General features: G+C 37.4%; 1 protein-coding gene and 1 pseudogene across 10 annotated transcripts in view; one reads left to right on the top strand and one right to left on the bottom strand.

The window, feature by feature from the left end:
- LOC307179853 (uncharacterized protein) overlaps nucleotides 1-24,108 on the bottom strand; it is a 1,051,707-nt gene that overhangs the window by 812,369 nt on the left and 215,230 nt on the right. For all 9 annotated transcript variants that reach the window (XM_079909530.1, XM_079909531.1, XM_079909532.1 and 6 more), the window contains exon 4: nucleotides 19,501-19,678. The gene's annotated coding sequence lies outside the window, so the exon portion shown is untranslated. The remainder of the gene's footprint in view (nucleotides 1-19,500; nucleotides 19,679-24,108) is intronic.
- LOC307179831 (SNRPN upstream reading frame protein-like) lies at nucleotides 19,414-19,654 on the top strand (annotated as a pseudogene). Its single transcript has one exon. The product of its transcript is annotated as an SNRPN upstream reading frame protein-like (transcript).

Here is a 24,108-nt window from a genome sequence, read left to right as displayed (position 1 = left end):
TTAGCAAGATGTGTCCTAAGGTAACTGCTTCTTTGCTTTACACCATTTTGGCTTATGAAAGGTTTCATAGGAACACTCTACTTTTGGATAGCGGGAGGGAAACTGTATAGGTTTGGAGTTCAGGGATGGGATCTGGACTAAAAATTTGGATCTGGGAGTCATCTGTGTATGAATGGTGCTTAATGATTTAAGACCGTGTTAGGAGTTCCCCGGTGGTCCAGTGGTAAAGAATCCACCCTCCAATGCAGGAGACACGGGTTCGATCCCTGGTGGGGGAACTAAGATCTCACATGCTGCCAGGCAACTAAGCCCACACGTCACAACTACTGCCTCAACTAGACAGCCCGCGGGCCTCAAACTACAGAGTTCACGTGCTCTGGATCCCACACGCCATAACTAAAGAGAAGCCCGCGCGCCGCGACGAAGAGCCCTCACGCAACGAAAGATCCCTCATGCCTCAACGAAGATCCTGCGTGCGGCAACTAAGGCCCGACACAGCCAAACAAATAAATTAATTAATTTTAACAAAAAGATATAAGACTGTGTGAGAGCCCTAAGGGGTTAAGTGAAGGAAAAGAAGTTGACAGAGGAGTGAGCTCTAAGGCGCCGCAGTGTGTAGAGGTCAGGACGAGAAGAAACAAGCAAAGCAGAGCGAGCACGAGTGGCCGGTAAGAAAGGAGTGCGGCTGGCATGGTAAACCAAGTAAAGGGGAGGAAACGACCAGGAGCAAAAATGCTATCAATGGACTGAGAACTGACCACTGGATTTAACAACATGGAAGTTATTAGCACCCTTGAAATGAGCCATTTCTTTGAAGGGACTGAAGCAAAAATCTGATTGAAGAGGGTCTGAGAGGGAAGGTGAAAAGAGAATTTGGAGACAGTAAATATGAAAACTCTTTCAAAGAATTTCACTCCAAAGAAAACATAAATGAGGTAGTAGCTGGAGGGAAATACAAGATCAGGAAAGATTATGGTTAGATGGGAGACATTCCACTGCGCATGTTGTTAGGAACGCTGTGGTAAAGGTAAAAAGGATATTGCAGGAGGCTGAGGGGAGAGTTGCTGGAGTCGGAGAGAGATGTTGGGGTTGGTGTTCAAGGGTAACACAGAGAGAAACAGGGGAGAAGGCAGAGTATTTGGGTGTAGATATAGACAAGTGGGTTGATGGGGAGTCAGTTTATAGACGCTCTCATCTTATTACTTCTATTTTGGGGGTGTTTTTTCAATGAAATATGGCCCAAGGTCATCAAATATGAGTGAGAATGGGAGAGGAAATGTTGGAGGCTTCCAAGGAAGGAGAATAATTCTCCTTGAATGAGTGAGGGAAGGTAGCAGGATGTCAGGGCACACTAGGAGCCCACTAGGCATTAGTGACAGCTTCCCTGATATATGACCTGTACAGTCACCCAGGGCCCTGTACTCAGAAGGGTCCAACGATTGGTTTAATGTATTGCTATCTCTATCTGAAATTCTTTAAAATTTTATCTTTGAAACTGTGTTCTCTAAATGAAGTCCAGTGGAACAAGAGAGCACATGTGTGGGCAGAGAAGATACATCAGGCAGCAGGCAACGCAGGTGGCTGCGGTCCAGCGGCAGCCTGTCCACATGCACAGGATCAAGGCTGGGAGCAGACGAGGTAGCACACTCACAGCTGGCCTTAGGGCAGTCCTGGGCGCCACAGTCCTAGGCAGACAGCCCAGATTGGCAGTTGCAACCACAGAGGCAGCAGCAAAAGTGGCAGGGGTTCCAGGAGAAAGGAGGGCTCCACATGGGGGCAGCTCCTGGAACTGCTATGGGAAGTCACTTGCCCCGTCCCCAGAGCCTGCCCCTCCAGCGTCTGTACAAGTATTAACTCTCTGGTCTGAGCACTAGGACAGGAACTGTTATCTCTCAGGCAGCAAATTTTGCCAGTAAACTGTTATCAAATAAAAGCAAGTACATGGATATCACAGTAAAGCACATCAGGGAGTTAGTAGAATTCTTTAAAAAGTTTAGAATCTCCAGTTTCAAAATCTGCTGCAACACTGCAAAGAAAATAGCCACAGGCTTAGAAATAGAAATTTAATTAAAAATCATCACATTCAGCAGAAAGGAATACTATTATCATATGAAGCTTCAGATGAACCGATTATTAATAAAGAGGCCAATTTCTTCTTGTAGTCGAAAATATAGCAAAAGAATGCATAAATAAGCATTTTGAAATACATACAAATCATGACACCACTTTCACTTACTGGTACAACCTCCACAAGTTACAGGAAATATCAGAGGAAATATTAAAAAGCCATTGTGTAAATTTACATCCAAAATTAAATTCAGACTTGCTTGAAAACGATTTTATGAAGAGTTAAATCTTTTTAGAAAACTTGTCCTGCAAGAATCATCAGCTCTAGAAGTACTAAAATTTATCATCAAAGTAATTAATCAGAAATGTAATATACTCATCATACAAGGGATGAGTGCAAGGAAGCAAGGATCATTGGGACCACGTCAGAAGATGTCTACCACAAATGACACTGAGACAGTGATAAACTGTCAATAGCTTTAGGAATCTTTTCTAGAAATTATTGGTTGCTCTGCTTCTTCCCTTATATCTGACCTATGTGCAACCAAATATGGCTTATTGTTTACTTCTGATAGTAGATAAGAAGTGTTTTGACAGTTCAGGATATTGCAAGCCACATAATAAATTTTTCATGTTTCTGCGAATTCCCTTTTCTTGCTATATGACATCGTTTCTCAACAGCCCATGTTTCATCTATTTATAATTAATAATCATGTCAACAAAGATAATAGCATAACAGGTTAAAAAAAAAGTATGCCAATCTTGTCATAGCCTATACTATAAAAATTCTTAAAAGTTCCAGTAACGATTTCATTATCAGAAAGATCCTCCTCAAAATTAAAAAATTTATCAAAATTTTTTTGCAATCTTACATTTTCCTGAAATTGCTTTTAATTACATTGACTGAAAATGAAGTTTATAAAGAATAAATTTTGATGATGTATAGTAAGTGAATTTTCAGAAAGTGAGCCAGAAAAATCTGCTGATCAATTAACATTTCATATTAATGAAATATTATTTTATTGTTATTATATTAAATTATGCCACTAAATATTAATTTTTATACTTTTAAAATATATGTTATTAATCATGTATCACCTACCACGTACTGTGGTTTATAAGTTATAAAATATTTTCAAAATGAAAAAGCTTTTCTATTTTAGTGCATTTAATGATATTTTTTCCTGCCTTTTGTAAGTGTCATGTAAGACCTCACAGAATGACTATTCTCAGAGTCTCTTTGCATGGATCCAATACTGTCTGAGCTAGCTCACTAGTTCTTATGCTAGAAGTACCTGAAATTTTATCAACTAATGCTGGTTACACTCAGTCTTCCTACCAGTCAGTGGACTGCTCTCAGAGGGTGCAACACCTGAGTAGCTCCCACGGTTTTCTGCGGGAAAGTTACCTTAGATGAGCAAGTATATTGAAACTTTTCAGCTAACAAAATTCTTCACTGTGTGCAGTTTACTTGTTTAAAATGTCACATATTCCTTCAACATGTTTGCTTTCTTTACTACTCTGTTAACATCTGATCATTTCCTGAGTCGGTAATAGTTATCCTAATTACTATTTGTGATAATTAATTTTATTTGTCAACTTGACTGGGCCACGAGGTGCCCAGATATTTGCTCAAAAATTATTCCAGGTGTTTCTGTGAGGGTGTTTTTGGATGAGATTAACATTCAAATCAGTAGACTGAGTAAAGCACTTCCTAATGTGGGTGGGCCTTATCCAATCATCTGAAGGCCTGAATAGAACAAAAAGGCTGACCATCCTGTGAGAGAGAACTCCCCCTGCCTGACTACTTGAGCTAGAACATCAGTCTTTTCCTGACTTAGAACTTAAACTAAAACATGCACTCTTCTTAGGTCTCAAACCTGCCAACTTTAGACAGGAATTTACCCCATCGGCTCTCCTGGTTCTCAGGCCCTCAGACGCAGACCGAAACTACACCATTGGTTCTCTTGGGTCTCCAACTTGCTGACTGCAGGTCTCGGGACTTGTCAGCTTGCATGATTGCATGAGCCAATTCCTTATAATAAACACACACACACACACACACACACACACACACACGCACACACCCTGTTTGTTCTGTTTCTCTGGAGAACTCTAATATACTGTTATTCCTCAGTTCACAGTTATTATTCTCATTGTAGTAGCCATAATGTGTCAGCATCCCTCAGCCACTGCACAGCCACAGCTGCACCCCAAATTCTAGCCAGCTTACTTGGCTATAACTCACAATACAAACCAGGTGAAAGAACTCATGTGCCTTGTCCATCACATCCCACCTCCCACCCCCATGCCCCACAGAAACAATTCAAACATCTGCTACGCTGATGGTCGCTTAATAGAGTCATTGTCATACTCTCATATTCAACATACGTTAAGAAAATGTAACTGTGAGACATCTTCACAACTATTAACTTTTAAAATTCTTAAAATATTTTTGTGAAGAAAGTATTACTATGCCCAGTTTAAACAACTGGCACAGGGAGATTGAATAGCTTGATCAAATTCACACAGTTAGAATAGAAGAAAGAACATGGGCTTTGTAATTAAAACCTTACTTTCCACTCACCTTTTGTAAGTTACCTAAACTCTCTGAAATTGAAATTTGTCATCTATGAAATGGGGATAATACTGCCTACCATAAATGGTCATTGTGAGAATTTATGCAATCAAGTATGTTCAAATGTCCAATAGAATGCCTGATGTTTATGACACCAATAAATTTTAGTCCTCTCTCCTCCAAGCTCTTATTGCCTATCTTGAGGAAGGCAGTGCATTGCATGTACACATCTGAAACAAGAATTAATATAGTCCTTCTATATTATGGCTGTGGTCCAACGGCAGCCTGTCCACACGCACAGGATCAAGGCTGGGAGCAGACGAGGTAGCACACTCACAGCTGGCCTTAGGGCAGTCCTGGGCGCCACAGTCCTAGGCAGACAGCCCAGACTGGCAGTTGCAACCACAGAGGCAGCAGCAAAAGTGGCAGGGGTTCCAGGAGAAAGGAGGGCTCCGCGTGGGGGCAGCTCCTGGAACTGCTATGGGAAGTCACTTGCCCCGTCCCCAGAGCCTGCCTCTAACTCTATTTTATTCAAAGCTGATAATTTATGCCAGGGCTCTTGTTATTGTTGTTTTATGAGCATGGTATTTTTCCTTCAAACTTAAAAATCTTTAGAAGCATATAGACTCCACCATTCCCTGTTATCCTACATCTTGTCTGATTCACACATTCACATCACCCTCCTAGTCCCTACAAGGTTTGAAATTTCTGCCTCTGCAATGAATGTATCCTATGATTCTACAACCTCAGTGACTTCATAACATCTTGGTTTGAGCACAATTATCTAGTTCTATTTCAAAATTTTGGAGAGTGAGACAAATAATCCATATGTTCTGACGCCAGAAAGTTGTTTTCCCTACTTCATCTGCAAATGTTGTCACATTAGCTACATCCAAAGCCTAGAGCTCAGCAGTAATTTATAACTGTCAGTATACCTAGCAACTCTTAAAAAAAAATTGGGGGCAGGGCAGGTGATTTAATTTACAGCAAGGTAGCCTAATTTTCAAAGTATTGTTAAATCAGTATCTCTAAATTTTGTGTGATGTCCTATTTTTTTCCTTTTCTCTGGAGTGCCTTCAAAATTACTATTGTAACTTGAGACGTGGACCATATAAAATGGACCAAATGATAAGATAATGGGCAAAAGCATTTCCAAAATGAGACCAGCTGTCAACCTTGTCTTTGGATCTGGCAAACTTCCACTGGCCCCCAGCCTAGTCTTGTTTCAAACTGATTAGCAAACATTCTGGTTAATCAATCCTGTCCCAAATTAAGTTGTAGGTAAGAAGAAAGGAGCAGTATGATTTGCATTACAAAGCTCTCAGGAATCTGATCCATGAGATGTGACTTTTCTGAGCCTCTTTCCTACTGAGTAAAAATAAGGCTGGTCTTCTTTCTAAATCAAGAGGGAGGGACAAGTAAACCCAGAACACTTTACATACTAAAGAATGGGCTGAAATTGAGCATTCAGATGTTTCTACTTTTGTAGGCAGATGAAAGTGCGTAGTTTTTTACATAAACTATATTTCTACCTTCACAGGTATCTTGGCTCATATGTAGGAATGCTTGAAAATCTCCGCTTGGTTCGAAAAATTGATATCTAGTCTATTCTGAGACAGAACCACTGTCTTTGTTATTGGCTAATCATATCACTTTAGGCTTTTATTATATTTTACAATGTTTCAAAAATTAGGATGTGACCTGGGACATATTACAATCTGTGGGACAACAATACTGAAATAAAATTCTCTCCTCCAATTATCTGGAGATTTTATAAAAACTGAATTTTATTCCAAGTTACCGCTTGAAATTATGTTATTACTGGAGTAATAAACTCAATCATGGCCTTAGAGCACAGAGCAAATTTTATATTCAGGAGAGGCCTAAGAAGCCATCTAGTTCAAAGCTGTGGTTTTGGAGCTCAGGACATTGTGGCTCAGCAACATTAAATGGTCCGCCTAAGGTCACACCGCAAATTAGTACCAGAGCTTGAGTTAAAATGTAGGTTTTGTGGTTCCCAGGCAAATGTTTTTCCAGTGTAAGAGTGGTAATTTTGTGTCTTCAGGAAGCTTACGATATTGTCCCACAGTGACTTAGAAGAATTTGGCTCCTTATGAACCATTTAGTAATACAGAAACAAGCTGCTTTTTAATGAGTCTAGAATTGACTGCGTGACCCTATGTATAAAATATTAAACCAGGAAACAGATGTGATGTGAAGCTGGCAACAAGCCATGTCATGCTATGTATACCCAAACTAGGAGACAATATAATTCTACCTTACCTACTTTATGACAGTATGAGCAGCTTGTAAGTATTCAAATCCTAAAGAGCTGGCTGCAATCCAGGGCTACCTGTGTCAGGGTGCTAATAAGCTTGGGAGCTCTTTAAACTACAGGACCCTCAAATCGTAGGAGAGAAGCAGAGAGCAAGAAAAGAATCAAATCCATCATTACTGTAAACCAAATAGAAATATTTTCATCCTCAGCGTTATGTATGGTAAGAAAATAACTTTTTTCTCTACCTTCTTCTATTCTGTATCTGGGGCCTGTGAATTAAACTGACACAAAACAGATAAACAGGAGAAAAAAGAATACAAATTTAATTGATGTTTTTACATTCATAGGGACTACATGGAAAAGAAGTAAAAACTCAAAGAAATGATTAGACTCAGAAGTTTATATACCATTTTAACAAAGGATGATAAATTATGAAGTGCCTAGACAAAGGAAAGGTGGGGTGTGGGCTTCTAGGAAGAGCAAATTGTGGAAAGAAAAATATGTGTGAAAGCTAATGGAAGACAAGGGCTATTTTAATAAGGTTTGTTTGTGCACGCTGTTGGTGCCAACTTCCCATCTTCTTCATGACCATAAAATTCCCCCAGAGAGGAGATTCATGGCAGTTCTCATTTCTCAGAAGTTCCTGCATTTAGTCACATAAGGGAAGCTCTGAGAAGGCTTCTTTCTGAATCTGTTGATTCTCAATTGCCTTCAGCTCAAAATAATCCACATGCCAAAATGGCATATTAGAAGGTGGCATATTCTGATCCCCTTCAATTCAATAGGAAATGGGAAAGGCCATCCAGAACCATCTTATACAGAGAAAGAATCTGGCAGGTAGAAGAACAAGAGATCTCGTGCAATTCTAGAATTTAATTGCTGGAAGATGGCTTAAAGACCATCATGTACAGCTCACTGTTTTTACAGGTGAGGAAAGTAAGTCTGCTGTAGCCTCCCCCAAGGTCTTTAGCTAGTAGATAACAGAGAAACAGCTTAAGCAGGTCTACTGACCTCCAGTCCAACTCAATACTTCAATAAAGTCAATTAATTAATCAATCAGGGATTTGCTGGCAGATGTGCCCTACAATGTCACATGGGAGACATGGTCTCCATCCTTGAATACAGTCTACATCAATACAAACAGAATAACTGCAGGACTTTCTTAAAAGCACCTGTATCTCTGATACTAAGTGGCATATGAAAGATTGTTCTCATATCAGATATAATTTAATATATACACTCAATAAATGTTAGACCAAAAATACTCTAGGTTAAAGAAAAACAGATTTCAGTGTACCTTTTCCATCAATTCTATAGAAGCAAGTTATACCTTAAAAAACTATCCAATGTAGGAAAAAAGTGTTCCTATTCCCTAACCAATGTCCATGGATTATTTTCCATAACAACTTAAATATGTACACTCCAAATCCCAATCCATGTAACTTTTGATACTATTGTTCCTTTCATATGCGGTGTCCCAAAGTGCTATCTGGATAGAAAGAAGCTTATAAAACAGAAAGGAAAGAGCATTTGTAGGTTGTAGATTCTCTTACAGCTGTCAGAGAAACATGGAGGCCTATTTCAGAGATTCTTTAAAAATATATTTCTGGCATAATCCTTTACTCTTTCAATAGAAAACTTCAAGTTTTGAGACTATGCTAAAAATGAGAAAGCGGAATCTGGACTTTTACACTTATTAACACTTCACAGCACAGTTCCATTTTTGTAATTCTGGAATAGCTCTTATTGTGCTCACCAAAGTAGGAGAGGCACACAAATAAGCATTTGAAGATACAAAGTTAAATGGGCAGTACAGAGCATTCATCACGGAGGAATCAACATAAAGCAAACGTATGGAAATGGAAAATTACTAGCTATGTTCCAAGAAATTGTTCCTGGAAATACGTTCCAGGTGAGCAAATTCCACTGCCAGTTTTGGGTGTGGAGTCCAACAGATCTGAGTCTGGACTGGCCCTCTCTGCCTTGTATCAGGAAATTTACCCCTCTTTGATTTAGTGTCTGTTTTGTACAGTGGGAGTAAGAATTCTTATAGTGTTGTGGCAAAGATGAAATACGGATAAATGAATATGAAGTTCTTGGCACGTTGTCCTAGCAAATAATGAGTTAAACAAACATAAGCAATTATACTGATTATTATGAGTTGTTACAGTACACAGTTATATAGAGAAATAGGAGGATGTGAGCTAGTAAGTGGTTGGGTCCAATGGTGAAACTATCAGTTACAAGGTATACTATCAAATCTACTGAAATGGTTACTGAAATCTCAAGTATATGTTAGAAAAATGCTCAGAAGTCAAACCGTTCCAAGAAAAATCACTTGTGCCCATTATTAACTCATTATCATGGGCCCTTAAACATGCTCTCTCCTGATGTGGAATGTACTATCTGTGAGAGGGAAGGAGACACTTCCATTATGGGAAAACATGCTTTGGATTAGCACCTGGTAGAGTCACTGAACGCTAGTAAATTTTGCTTCATGCTCATTAAAGTGAAAAGCCAACAATGCTAGCTTGGATCCATTTCTGATACAGCAGATAACTAGCAAAATCACAAGCATTGTTAAAGCATTTCAACTAACATATACAACAAAGGCAGTAAACTGCTTTGAATGTCTCCTAAATAAAAATGACCTGTGTGTTTCCTATGTAAAAATGTCATTTTTCTTTAATGTGGAAAATTCTCCTAAGGAACAAGAGATGCCCACTGGCTTGACTTGCAGTTATGTCTCTTTTTATTCACTGTGCATGGTTACTGATAATTCTTAGCAAATGTGTTTAATTCAGATGATGTCATACTCAATTTTTTTATGAAGTTGTTCTTTGTACATCTCTTCCTAGATCCCAGATTACAAACTCTTCAGAGGCAGCACAACAATGTTTTGTATTTCTCTACGTGCCAAAAGTAGTCATAATAGAGTTCATATGCACATGCAACAAATGTTACTTGAATAAATTGCACCTTTATCCAAAAGAGTGAAATATCCTTCCCAGTCATTATACTATCTCTACAGGGTGTTTTGCATATAAAGAATCTAAGAATTAATGAAATTAGATAAAAGACCTTGGAGTATCAGACACAGTGAAATTACCTCCAGTTACTAGAGTCTTAGAAAGTCTGCACCAAGAGAGTGTTTCAAGAGATTCATGGGTAGAGGTTGTATAAAATTAACCACTAAGGTCCCTCAAAACTCTGAAATTCTATGATTAAATACTCTACCAATGCTATTTCACAAATATACCTTTTAATGGTCCTTAAGAGATCTTATTTTACTCATTTTTGAAAGGTCATTTAATTTTTTTGTTGCTGTTAATTTCTTTTTGAATTTTATTTTATTTATTTTTTTATACAGCAGGTTCTTATTAGTCATTCACTTTATACACATCAGTGTATACATGTCAATCCCAATCACCCAATTGATCACACCACCATCCCCACACGCCTCTGCTTTTCCCCTTTGGTGTCCACACGTTTGTTCTCTACATCTGTGTCTCACTTTCTGCCCTGCAAACCGGTTCATCTGTACCATTTTTCTAGGTTCCATATACATGCGTTAATATGAGATGTTTGTTTTTTTCTTTCTGACTTAATTCATTCTGTATGACACTCTCTAGATTCATCCACATCTCTACAAATGACCCAATTACGTTCCTTTTTATGGCTGAGTAATATTCCATTGTATATATGTACCACATCTTCTTCATCCATTCACCTGGCGATGGGCATTTAGGTTGCTTCCATGACCTGGCTATTATAAATAGTGCTGCAATGAACATTGGGGTGCATGTGTCTTTTTGAATTATGGTGTTCTCAGGGTATATGCCCAGTAGTGGGATTGCTGGGTCATACGGAAATTCTGTTTTTAGTTTTTGAAGGAACATCCATACTGATCTCCATAGTGGCAGTATCAATTTACATTCCCACCAACAGTGCAAGAGGGTTCCCTTTTCTCCACACCCTCTCCAGAATTTGTTGTTTGCAGATTTTCTGAGGATGACCATTCTAATTGGTGTGAGGTGATACTTCATTGGAGTTTTGATTTGCATTTCTCTAATAATTAGTGATATTGAGCAGCTTTTCATGTGCTTCTTGGCCATCTGTATGTCCTCTTTGGAGAAAGGTCTATTTAGGTCTTCTGCCCATTTTTGGATTGGGTTGTTTGTTTTTTTAGTATTGAGCTGCATGAACTGTTTATATATCTTGGAGATTAACACTTCGTCCGTTGATTCGTTTGCAAATATTTTTTTGCATTCTGAGGGTTATCTTTTGGTCTTGTTTGTAGTTTCCTTTGCTTTGCAAAAGCTTGTAAGGTTCATTAGGTCAGATTTTTTTATTATTGTTTTTATTTCCATTACTCTAGAAGTAGGAGGTGGATCAAAAAAGATCTTGTGATTTATGTCAAAGAGTGTTCTTCCTAAGTTTTCCTCTAAGAGTTTTATAGTGTCTGGTCTTACATTTAGGTCTCTAATCCATTTTGAGTTTATTTTTCTGTATGGTGTTAGGGAGAGTTCTAATTTCATTCTTTTATATGTAGCTGTCCAGTTTTCCTAGCACCACTTATTGAAGAGGCTGTTTTTTCTCCATTGTATATCCTTGCCTCCTTTGTCATAGATTAGTTGACCATAGGTGCATGGGTTTATTTCTGGGCTTTCTATCCTGTTCCATTGATCTATATTTCTGTTTTTGTGCCAGTACCATATTGTCTTGATTACTGTAGCTTTGTAGTATAGTCTGAAGTCAGGGAGTCTGATTGCTCCAGCGCTGTTTTTTTCCCTCAAGACTGCTTTGGCTATTCGGGGTCTTTTGTGACTCCATACAAATTTTAAGATTTTTTGTTCTAGTTCTGTAAAGAATGTCATTGGTGATTTGATAGGGATTGCACTGAATCTATAGATTGCTTTGGGTAGTATAGTCATTTTCACAATATTGATTCTTCCAATCCAAGAACATGGTATATCTCTCCATCTGTTGGTATCATCATTAATTTCTTTCATCCGTGTCTTATAGTTTTCTGCATACAGGTCTTTTGTCTCCCTAGGTAGGTTTATCCATAGGCATTTTATTCTTTTTGTTGCAATGGTAAATGAGAGTGTTTCCTTAATTTCTCTTTCAGATTTTTCATATTTAGCATATAAGAATGCAAGGGATTTCTGTACATTAATTTTGTATCCTGCAACTTTACCAAATGCATTGATTAGCTCTAGTAGTTTTCTGGTGGCATCTTTAGGATTCTCTATGTATAGTATCATGTCATCTGCAAACAGTGACAGTTTTACTTCTTCTTTTCCAATTTGTATTCCTTTTATTTCTTTTTCTTCTCTGATTGCCATGGCTAGGACTTCCAAAACTATGTTGAATAATAGTGGTGAGAGTGGACATCCTTGTCTTGTTCCTGATCTTAGAAGAAATGCTTTCAGTTTTTCACCATTGAGAATGATGTTTATTGTGGGTTTGTCATATATGGCATTTATTATGTTGAGGTAGGTTCCCTCTATGCCCACTTTCTGGAGAGTTTTTATCATACATGGGTATTGAATTTTGTCAAAAGCTTTTTCTGCATCTATTGAGATGATCACATGGTTTTTCTTCTTCAATTTGTTATTATGGTGTATCACATTGATTGATTTGCGTGTATTGAAGAGTCATTGCATCCCTGGGATAAATCCCACTTAATCATGGTGTATAATCCTTTTAGTATGTTGTTGGATTCTGTTTGCTAGTATTTTGTTCAGGATTTTTTCATCTATAGTCATCAGTGATATTTGTCTGTAATTTTCTTTTTTTGTAGTATCTTTGTTTCGTTTTGGTATCAGAGTGATGGTGGCCTCATAGAATGAGTTTGGGAGTGTTCCTTCCTCTGCAATTTCTTGGAAGAGTTTGAGAAGGATGGGTGTTAGCTGATCTTTAAATGTTTGATAGAATTCACCTGTGAGCCATCCGGTCCTGGACTTTTGTTTGTTGGAAGATTTTTAATCACAGTTTCAATTTCATTACTTGTGACTGGTCTGTTCATATTTTCTATTTCTTCCTGGTTCAGTCTTGGAAGGTTATACGTTTCTGAGAATTTGTCCATTTCTTCCAGTTTGTCCATTTTATTGGCATAGAGGTGCTTGTAGTAGTCTCTTAGGATGTTTTGTATTTCTGTGGTGTCTGTTGTAACTTCTCCTTTTTCATTTCTAATTTTATTGATTTGAATCCTCTTCCTCTTTTACTTGATGAGTCTGGCTAATAATGGTTTATCAATTTTGTTTATCTTCTCAAAGAACCAGCTTTTAGTTTTATTGATCCTTGCTATTGTTTTCTTTGTTTCTATTTCATTCATTCTGCTCTGATCTTTATGATTTCTTTCCTTCTGCTAACTTTGGGTTTTGTTTGTTCTTCTTTCTCTAGTTCCTTTAGGTGTAAGGTTAGACTGTTTATTTGAGATTTTTCTTGTTTCTTGAGGTAGGCTTGTATAGCTATAAACTTCCCTCTTAGAACTGCTTTTGCTGCATCCCATAGGTTTTGGATCGTCGTGTTTTCATTGTCATTTGTCTCTAGGTATTTTTTGATTTCCTCTTTGATTTCTTCACTGATCAATTGGTTAATTAGTAACATATTGTTTAGCCTCCATGTGTTTGTGTTTTTTACGTTTTTTTCCCTGTTAACTGATTTTTAATCTCATAGCGCTGTGGTCAGAAAAGATGCTTGATATGATTTCAATTTTCTTGAATTTACTGAGGCTTGATTTGTGAGCCAAGATGTGATCTGTCCCGGAGAATGTTCCATGCTCACTTGAGAAGAAAGTGTAATCTGCTGTTTTTGGTTGGAATGTCCTATAAATATCAGTTATATATCTGGTCTCTTGTGTCACTTAAAGCTTGTGTTTCCTTGATAATTTTCTGTTTGGATGATCTGTCTATTGGTGTAAATGAGGTGTTAAAGTCCCCCACAATTACTGTGTTACTGTCGATTTCCTCTTTTATAGTTGCTAGCAGTTGCCTTATGTATTGAGGTGCTCCTATGTTGGGTGCATATATATTTATAATTGTTATATCTTCTTCTTGGATTGATCCCTTGATCATTATGTCATGTCCTTCCTTGTCTCTTGTAACATTGTTTATTTTAAAATCTATTTTATCTGATATGAGTATTGCTACTCCATCTTTCGATTTCCATTTGCATGGAATATCTTCTTCCATCCCCTCACTTTCGGTTTGAATGTGTCCCTAGGTCTGAAGTGGGTCTCTTGTAGACAGCATATATATGGGTCCTCTTTTTGAATCCATTCAGCAAGACTGTGTCTTTTGGTTGGAGCATTTAATCCATTCACGTTTAAGGTAATTATCGATATGTACGTTCCTATGACCATTTTCTTAATTCTTTTGGGTTCGTTTTTGTAGGTCCTTTTCTTCTCTTGGGTTTCCCACTTAGAGAAGTTCCTTTAGCATTTGGTGTAGAGCTGGTTTGGCGGTGCTGAATTCTCTTAGCTTTTACTTGTCTGTATAGCTTTTGATTTCTCTATCGAATCTGAATGAGATCCTTGCCGGGTAGTGTAATCTTAGTTGCAGGTTCTTTCCTCTCATCATTTTAAGTATATCATGCCACTCCCTTCTGGCTTGTAGAGTTTCTGCTGAGAAATCAGCTGTTAACCTTTTGTGTTAATCATTTTTCTCTTGCTGCTTTCAATAATTTTTCTTTGTCTTTATTTTTTGGCAATTTGATTACTATGTGTCTCAGAGTGTTTCTCTTTCAGTTTATCCTGTATGGGACTCTCTGCACTTCCTGGACTTGGTTGGCTATTTCCTTTCCCATGTTAGGGACGTTTTCAACTATAATCTCTTCAAGTATTTTCTTGGGTCCTTTCTCTCTTTATTCTCCTTCTGGGACCCCTATAATGCAATGTTGTTGTGTTTAATGTTGTCACAGAGGTCTCTTAGGCTGCCTTCATTTCTTTTCCTTCTTTTTTCTTTATTCTGTTCCACATCAGTGAATTCCACCATTCTGTCTTCCAGGTCACTTATCCATTCTTCTGCCTCAGTTATTCTGCTATTGATTCCTTCTAGTGTATTTTTCATTTCAGTTATTGTGTTGTTCATCTGTGTTTCTTTGTTTTTAATTCTTCTAGATCTTTATTAACATTTCTTGTATCTTCTCGATCTTTGCCTCCATTCTTTTTCCAAGGTCCTGGATCATCTTCACTACCATTATTCTGAATTCTCTTTCTGAAAGGTTGCCTATCTTCACTTCATTTAGTTGTTTTCTTGGGGTTTTACCTTGTTCCTTCATCTGGTACATAGCCCTCTGCCTTTTCATCTTGTCTATCTTTCTGTGAATGTGGTTTTTGTTCCACAGGCTGCAGGACTGTAGTTCTTTTTGCTTCCACTGTCTGCCTTCTGGTGGATGAGGCTATCTAAGAGGCTTGTGCAAGTTTCCTGATGGGAGGGACTGGTGGTGGGTAGAGCTGGCTGTTGCTTTGGTGGGCAGAGCTCAGTAAAACTTTAATCTGCTTGACTGCTGATAGGTGGGGCTGGGCTCCCTCCCTGTTGGTTGTTTGGCCTGAGGTGACCCAACAGTGGAGTCTACCTGGGCTCTTTGGTGGGGCTAATGACAGACTCTGCGAGGGCTCACGCCAAGGAGTTCTTCCGAGAACTCCTGCTGCCAGTGTCCTTGTCCCCACGGTGAGCCACAGCCACCCCCGCCTCTGCAGGAGACCCTCCAACACTAGCAGGTAGGTCTGGTTCTGTCTCCCCTGGGGTCACTGCTCCTTCCCCTGGGCCCCAATGAGCACACTACTTTGTGTGTGCCCTCCAAGAGTGGAGTCTTTTTTTCTCCCAGTCCTGTCGAAGTCCTGCAATCAAATCCTGCTAGCCTTCAAAGTCTGATTCTCTAGGAATTCCTCCTCCCGTTGCTTGACCCCCAGGTTGGGAAGCCTGACGTGGGGCTCAGAACCTTCACTCCAGTGGGTGGGCTTCTGTGGTATAAGTGTCCTCCAGTTTGTGAGTCACCCACCCAGCAGTTATGGGATTTGATTTTATTGTGATTATGCCCCTCCTACTGTCTCATTGTGGCTTCTTTGTCTTTGGATGTGGGGTATCTTTTTTGGTGAATTCCAGTGTCTTCCTGTCAATGATTGTTCAGCAGTTAGTTGTGATTCTGGTGTTCTTGCAAGAGGGCATGAGAGCACATCCTTCTACTCTGCCATCTTGAACCAATCTCCTGGGTTGTGGCGGCATTCTTGACTCACAGCCTGTCCTTTCAATTCACCTCCTGCTCTGCTGCCAGAATCACCTTGCTGGTTACCCTTCTGCATCACCCAAACATGCCCCAGGGCACAGCGAGGAAGCCCATTTAATTTTTTTAAGTGAGTTAATTAGTGAGCAAAATAATTTTGAGTGATTGCAGGTGGCAATACTACCCTATTACCCTACTAAAAGCTAAGGTGACACCAACTTAATTAAGGGTGACTGATAATTCTCCTTTATTACTACACCTGTATTCATATTTAGATACTTTTCATTAATGCTCTTGGGGGTCAGTTAAAAGATAAAGGGGAACTGAGCTCATTAATAAAATTTAGAAGCTGAGTTTCCAGGCTCTATATGCTAATTACTCTCTGCCACCACTAAGGCATTTTAACTCTGCATAGATGAACACACAAGCAATGAAAAGAGACTGTCTGGAAATGAACCTAGACGAACGAAAAAAAAGTAACACACAGAATAAACAAGATCAACAGTGCTGCCAATTCTTGTCTTGTCCCAGTGGTACTTTTAACTTATTAATGTTGGCTTATGCTGTTCTCGGCTGACCTGCTATTATAAAAGCCTCACTGTTTGGTAACCAAAGGGAAAAGCATTCTTATAGCTGATAACCTGATTATTACTTTTGAAAACAAGGGACATAGCAGGTAATGATCTTTCTGCATGGGGCCTCTGCAATTTGTAATCACTCAAGCTTTCAGAATATAAAGATGTGACCTTGTGCTTCCTATATTGTGCAATGCTGATTGGTACAAGGAAAATGCCAATAGAATCCTCCTAATTGGCTCCCAACACAAATGGAGTGATCACCACGCAAATCATTAATAAAGACTCATTTCATTTACTCTAAATAAAGGAGCATTAACAAATGTCTTTTATTTGAATGTCCCTTTGCATATGTGTGTCTGTTATTTAAAAGTATGACCAGTTCATCTGGGAGATTGGGATTGACATATATACACTAATATGTATAAAATGGATAACTAATAAGAACCTGCTGTATAAAAAAATAAATAAAATAAAATTTAAAAAAATATATATATATATTCCTCCTGTTCTTAAAACAATCCTCCTTTGTGATATGGTATCACAACATTAAAATAAAATCTTTTAGGGCTTCCCTGGTGGCGCAGTGGTTGAGAGTCTGCCTGCCGATGCAGGGGACACGGGTTCATGCCCCGGGCCGGGAAGATCCCACATGCCGCGGAGAGGCTGGGCCCGTGAGCCATGGCCACTGAGCCTGCGCGTCCGGGCCTGTGCTCCGCAACAGGAGAGGCCACAACAGTGAGAGGCCCGCGTACCGCAAATAAATAAATAAATTAAATACAATCTTTTAAACCTTAAAAAAATAAAAAATAAAAAGTATGACCAGGTTTGACCCTGAAGCCTTTTTGTCGGTAATGTAAACTCTTGTTACATTTCTAGCTTTTTCCTGACATTAGCATTCCAGTTGAATGGTGATCATTAAATCAATTTTAACGTAATAATTGAGAGCATTCTTTGATTGCAGTTTTTAAAAAGGTGCACTACCCATGAATATTTCCTTCACGATGCTGAAAACTAGTGAAAATACTACACTGATAATTTTCTATTAAACAGGAAAATGAGAGTTTGACTATGACTTAATAACATCTTCATACTGTATGGAAGGTGATTTTCCATAGGAAAATTGACGGCATTTTATCTGTCCTGCATATTGTTGAAGGACCCTGTTCTCTCTTTAAACTTTCTTATGAAAAACTCACTTATTCCCTTGAAATCAGCACACATTATGCAACCTTCAAATAATACCTCTTCTGGGGAACCTTTCCTGATATCCTCCAGAATGAATCTTCTCCTCCTTATGACACCTACCATTTTTTACTTTTTCTTTACAATTCACAGTTCTGAGGGGTATCATTCACTTAGACATGAACAGCAACCCCTGGAGTTGTGTAGCCACAATGTGCACAAAATAGGTAGCAGTCCTGAGGAGATTTACCTCATTCACCTTCTTGGTAATATTAGCTGGGAGCCAAAGTGTATCATTTAAGGCGATAAAAATCAAATTTTAGAAATATAAGCATATTTAACAGTAAAATAGCAAATACTAAATAAACGTTGATAATGCTATTGATTAAATTCCAGTGGTAAGAGGAAGGGAGGAAGAAGCAGAAAGTGGAAACAACTAATTTTAACACCAAGCAAATAGAGAAGCAACAAATACCATGTAAATTAATGGATGACTAAAAACACTATATAAAGCTATCATTTGAAAGGTAACCACTGAGCAATTATCCAAACCTAGCTACCAGAAAAACTTTTCACAAACAAATAAATTAGACTACATGGTGAAAAATTTCTGAAAATTTACAAACACATAAAATCTGACATAAGGCAGATGAAAAGACAATCATGATTATATCAGTGTAAATATAATACATATCACATGTGATATATATAAACAAATGTTACACAAATACAAACAAATCATTAAAACATTGCTGAAAGACACAAAAAAGAATTTGATCAGACTTCCAGGAAACTTGGCATATACACCTCTCCTCAGCAAAACAACCATTTAACTGGTAAATATTATAAAACACAAATGTTTAAAACCTCTGGAAATTGACCTAAGGGCATACCTCAAATCAGTAAGCATTTATTCAAGAAAAACTCCTAAACGTCGATAAGAACAGTGGGAATCGGTGACATTTCAGCCAGAACCTGCTCCCATTACTTCCGCAACTTCATAATACAGAATGTCTACTCTATTTCTTGAGGCCAACAAGATGCGAGCTCCTTTAACACCACTCCCAGTCAAAAGGCTAAGATTTCACCCCAGGAGAGGCAGGTTGCCAGCATCTCTCACCTCAGTCACCGGCCCTCCTAGTGAAGAGGATTAGTCAAATCATGAGGCAAAGATGGAATATTTCAGTAAACGGTGTTCGAACCAGATAGACATATAAAAAAATGAAATTGAATCCATTTCTCATTTTACATACCAGAAAAAACTCTAAATAAAACAAAAATTTAAATATAAATAAAACCATTAAAGTAACATAAAATAATATGGAAGAATTCCTTTAAAACCGAAAGTGAATACAGCCTAACTATTTCTGAAAACCCAGAATCCTTAAAATACTAACAACTTACTACGTAAAGAAAAAAATTTCCATTTGGCCAGAAATAATAAGCAAAATTAAAGAGTATATGACAGCGCAGAGTGGAGCGGCTGCCAGAGATGCCTAACTTTGTGTTCTGAGGAGCGGCCAGCGTCAAAATGGAGCAGGCCAGGGACCGTTTACACCTGAGACGGACCACAGAACAGCACGTACCAGAGGTAGAAGTCCAAGCCAAACGGAGAAGAAGAGCCTCACTGAGCAACCAGGAGTGTCACCTGTACCCAAGACGATCTCAGCAGTACCTGTGGTGGATTTCCAGGTGGAACTGAGACAGGCATTCTTAGCTGAGACACCAAGAGGTGATTAAAGCAGTGTTGGAACACCCAGGTAGCTGATTCCAAGAGAGAAAACAAAACAAAACAAAACAGGTTAGAGTTGATGCAGTCATGATCAAGAATAAAGAACTAATTAAAGGGTAGCGTGTTTGGAGGTCATTTAATTATTTGGGATATGTTCAAAAAAATTCTTTTTTCTTAAAGGCTTCATACAAATAAACACATAGCAGAAAGTTTAAAAGAGTAAAAGCAGGATCTTAATGCTTTTACCCTGACACTTTTGTCATGTGTTACTTTCCAGACATTGTATAGTCCTTGCTTTTTAGGTAGTTTTATTCATATTTAACTTGTACTGATTTTCAACTTAACATATGAAAAATATTTCATTATAAATAGCTGATGAATAGCCTGCTAATATGTTTTATAATTCCTTTTTGTGAGAAACTTCATTTTTTCTGCTGGTAATTTGAAATAAAGCTTCAGTGAATTGCTTTGCATAAAACTTTAGATAGGATCATTTCCTTGGATATGCAGAGGTAAAAATAAATAGAGTCAAGGAATTTGAAATTAAGGTACATTTTCTGAATTGTATTATGAATTATATTAGTCTGTATTGTTGTGAAAAAATATAGTGCCAGTTACACTTTCATCTGCACTGGTTATGTTAATTACATACAATTTGTTTCTATTGAATTATAAATACACATCACATCCATTAGCAAATGAGAAGCTAAGTATTTCCCGTGCTTATTTACTAATTATTTTTTTGTTTTATCTTTTTCTTACCTTGTTTTTACCAATGTGTTTGAATCAGCTGACAATGTAATAAAGCTATTAATCTATGATTTTTCAATGTTATGTAGATTTATTTACAGTGTGTCTTCTTGTGTTGGTTGCTTAGATTTTTAGGAAAATGCTATTAATTTTGATTTAATACTTTATTTTTCCTTTCTGACTTTTTAAAATTTTAAGATCTCAATCCAAAGGGCTTAAAATATACTTTTTAGCAACTAAGAGAGGAAAGGGGTTTATAGATGAGTTTTCTTCTAGATTTTCTTTATTTCTGTTTTGAAATATAACCCCTCAACTCAAATTAATTAGGCTTGTTTATGGCCATCATTTCGAATTTTAAAGCAAAGGGAAAACCCTCCCCAGCTGAATCCTTTACCCAACATTCCCCAGTAATTGCTTGGATTTGATTGCAAACAACAGAATCTGATCATTGTCCTCAGCTGTTCCCCAGAGTAAAGGCATTTTTTAAATAAGTGCTCATATGACATTTTTTAACCAAGAATTTTTTGGGTCCTCAGTGCAGTTTACATACTCTTGTAAGTTCCTGAGTAAAGTATTTAAATTATACATTATGATCTATAAGTAGGGCCATCCAATTTGCTAAGTTTCAAGTGCTGGTTTCATCTAAACAGTACTAGTTACTAGGATTGTTCTAGAGCAGGAGTTTGTAAAGTATCTGGCCCATTTATTGCCTGTTTTTGTAAATAAAATTTTATTGGCACACAGCCATGTCTTATTTATTTAAGTATGGCCTATGGCTGTTATGGGCAGTACAGTGGCAGATGGGAGTATTTGTGACAGGTTGAATGGCAGGCAAAGTCTACAATATTTATTACCTTTCCCTTTAAAAGAAAAAGTTGGGTAACCTCTCTCTTAGAGAACCACTTTCAAAGTTGAAGACACTAAGGTGGAGGCAATAGGGGAGTGGTGATACTATACAATGTGATGAAAGGAAAGGGGCTGTAGAAGGAGAGTATATGAAGTAAATATTCCAGGGTAGAGAACCAGATGAATTTCTGGGATAAAGGTCAGGTCTAAGACTCGTGCTAAAGTCTGCTATACATGTAAATGTGTAAAGACATTTTAACAATTGATATGTTTTCTTTTTCATTATAAAAATCTAAATCATGTCAGTGATAGCCAAGAAAAATGGGAAGGTAAACCACAGACTTTAAATACCCATGTTTCAACCGCGGCAGCACGAGTTTGAATTTTCTTTCATTCTGCCCATTTGCTTTTCTTTTGAAAATGTAGTTAATTGTAATCATGCTTTTAAACTATTCCACTTATATGTATATAATTAATGTTCCTTCATTTTATTACATAGTCCTCCCAACTATCATTTGTAATGAATAAATGATGGTCCATTCATAAAAAAAGGGTATATGACAGATTGATGGGGAAACATCTATAACCATATCACAGATAAATGGTTAGTCTTTCTAGTATATAGGAAGTTTTAGAAATCAATAAGGGAAGGATTAGCAACAGTAAACAAAAGGATCCAAAGGTATAAACAGATAATTCTCAGAAAAATTCAAATGACTCTTTGACAGATGTCAAACTCAGCTATAAAATGAGAAATGCAAATTACATTACCCTGAAATACCATTTTTAACCTTTCAGATTGGCAAAAACTCAAAGTTTTATGGAGCTGTGGAGTGTAAAATTTTACTATCCCTATGCAAGGCAAATAGGATCTATCAAAGTTACAAATACATATAATTTTTGACAGAGCAATTCTACTTTGGGGTTTATGCAACAGATATAAGTGCTTGAATATGTGCATAATAATGTATGTATAACTGTATTCATTGAAGCATTATCAACAAAGGATTGGAAAATTACCTTACCATTTTTCAATAGGGGACTGGTCAAGTAAATTATAGTATATTCAATGGGATTTAAAAATTGCATAAATTCTACATACTGACTGAAATGGAATATTGTTTACAAAAAAAGCAAAGCTTAGAACAGTGTGTTTAATATACCATCATTTTTGTAAAAAGTGAGAAACTAAGGTATATATTTGGTTTTGTTTGCATATACAAATAGAAACGCTGAAAGGATGTGCAAGGAACTAATAATAATAGTATTCTAATGATGTGGGCCATGGGAACTGGATGGAGACAAGTGTGAGATCAGGAGGAAGACTTTTCAATGTATACTTTTTTAATATATTTAACCATGTGCACTAATTTCCCACTCAAAACAAATCGATTTTTTAAATGAAAACTTAAGATGATATAGGTGAGACAATTCATTCTCCCTGGCCCAGTCACCACTCCTTTTTGTGAAACCCTCCAGAAAAATATGCCTAGAGACAACAAATGCAAAAAAGTAAAATAAAATGCAACATCTATTACTAGGTGAGTGAGGTTTTGGCCCCAAACTCCACAGATGAACCACCTGGAGAACTCTTTCAGCCTTGTGTGGAGACGTAAATGGACTCCATCCTCTTGAAAGCAAATTGGAATCTCGGAGTTACCTACACCCAGGGTCAGAGAAAGAGAAAGCAGAGAGAGAATAGGAACAACATTTTCTCCAAAGCCCAGGGGCAACCTAGGCCTTCTCCAGTCAGAGCTGTAGCTGAGGGCTAGGCTGCCACACAATCAGATTGGTGCCTGAAACCCTCTTTCCTCTGCCTCGTAGAAACGTTGGAAGGGAGATAAATGTCCCTCAGTATCTTATGGTTAGAATGAGAAGAGAAAGCACACATACTCTGATTTTCACTCCTTCAAGGCCCCACTTCTAGAAAATGTGAATCAATCCATATCATGGAACTGGAGCACTATTCCTTGTTTGGGGGAAATGGATTTTATTGACCTTGATCAACACTCAGAGACAAGCGGTTAAGGGAGAGCCCTGTGCTCCCCACAGAGGCTAACTAGATGTTTCCAAGAATAAATTCAGGAGTTTATCAGTTATAAAAGACACGGGTTTATTCTTTCCTGTCAATAAATATTTACACATACATAACCTACATGAATTGAATCTACAATGGGCATACACTTTTTACAAATTGAAAAAAATCTCACATTTCCCCAACTGGAAATGTAATTATAGGTAATACAATGCACACAGTTTCAGCTTAAATTTTCAATGGAGCATTTCTGCATGCTAACATAGACACTGAAGCTGTTCTATGGAGGCCCCAGGGACAGATCTATTCAATCATTTGCATACTATTAAACGACACTTTTCTAGTGAAACTAGAAGGTATTAAGCCTCTATCAATGTATTTTCTAATCTATTTTATCAATGTTGCCATGAGAGGTTCAGAGGTTAAATATTTCCATGTGTGGCTCTTCAATTTTTTTCATAATTCACGTGAATTAGAAGTTTAAATGTAGTATAATAATTTAATAATATAAAACTTAATTACCTAGTATTTAGAATATGAGGATTCTGGACAGCCAAAAATTCTAGATAATTGAGTCAGTCATCATTATGAATATTAGATCATATCTATATAACATATATAGATATTATATACCTATATAATACAATAGATATATAGAATCTATCATATAGAATATTGTATATAATCTAATATATAATTTATTCTATATAATCTAATATGTAATCTATTATATGGATCCATAATAGACATTATATATACATATGCATAATAGATATAAAAAGGCCTATTAAAATATGTGGATTTATTTGCATAGCTTAGCTTTTTCACCTA

Source organism: Stenella coeruleoalba (genome assembly GCF_951394435.1).
Source record: "Stenella coeruleoalba genome assembly, chromosome: 21".
Classification (NCBI taxonomy): Eukaryota; Metazoa; Chordata; class Mammalia; order Artiodactyla; family Delphinidae; genus Stenella; species Stenella coeruleoalba.
This window is presented reverse-complemented; position numbering and strand designations above follow the sequence as displayed.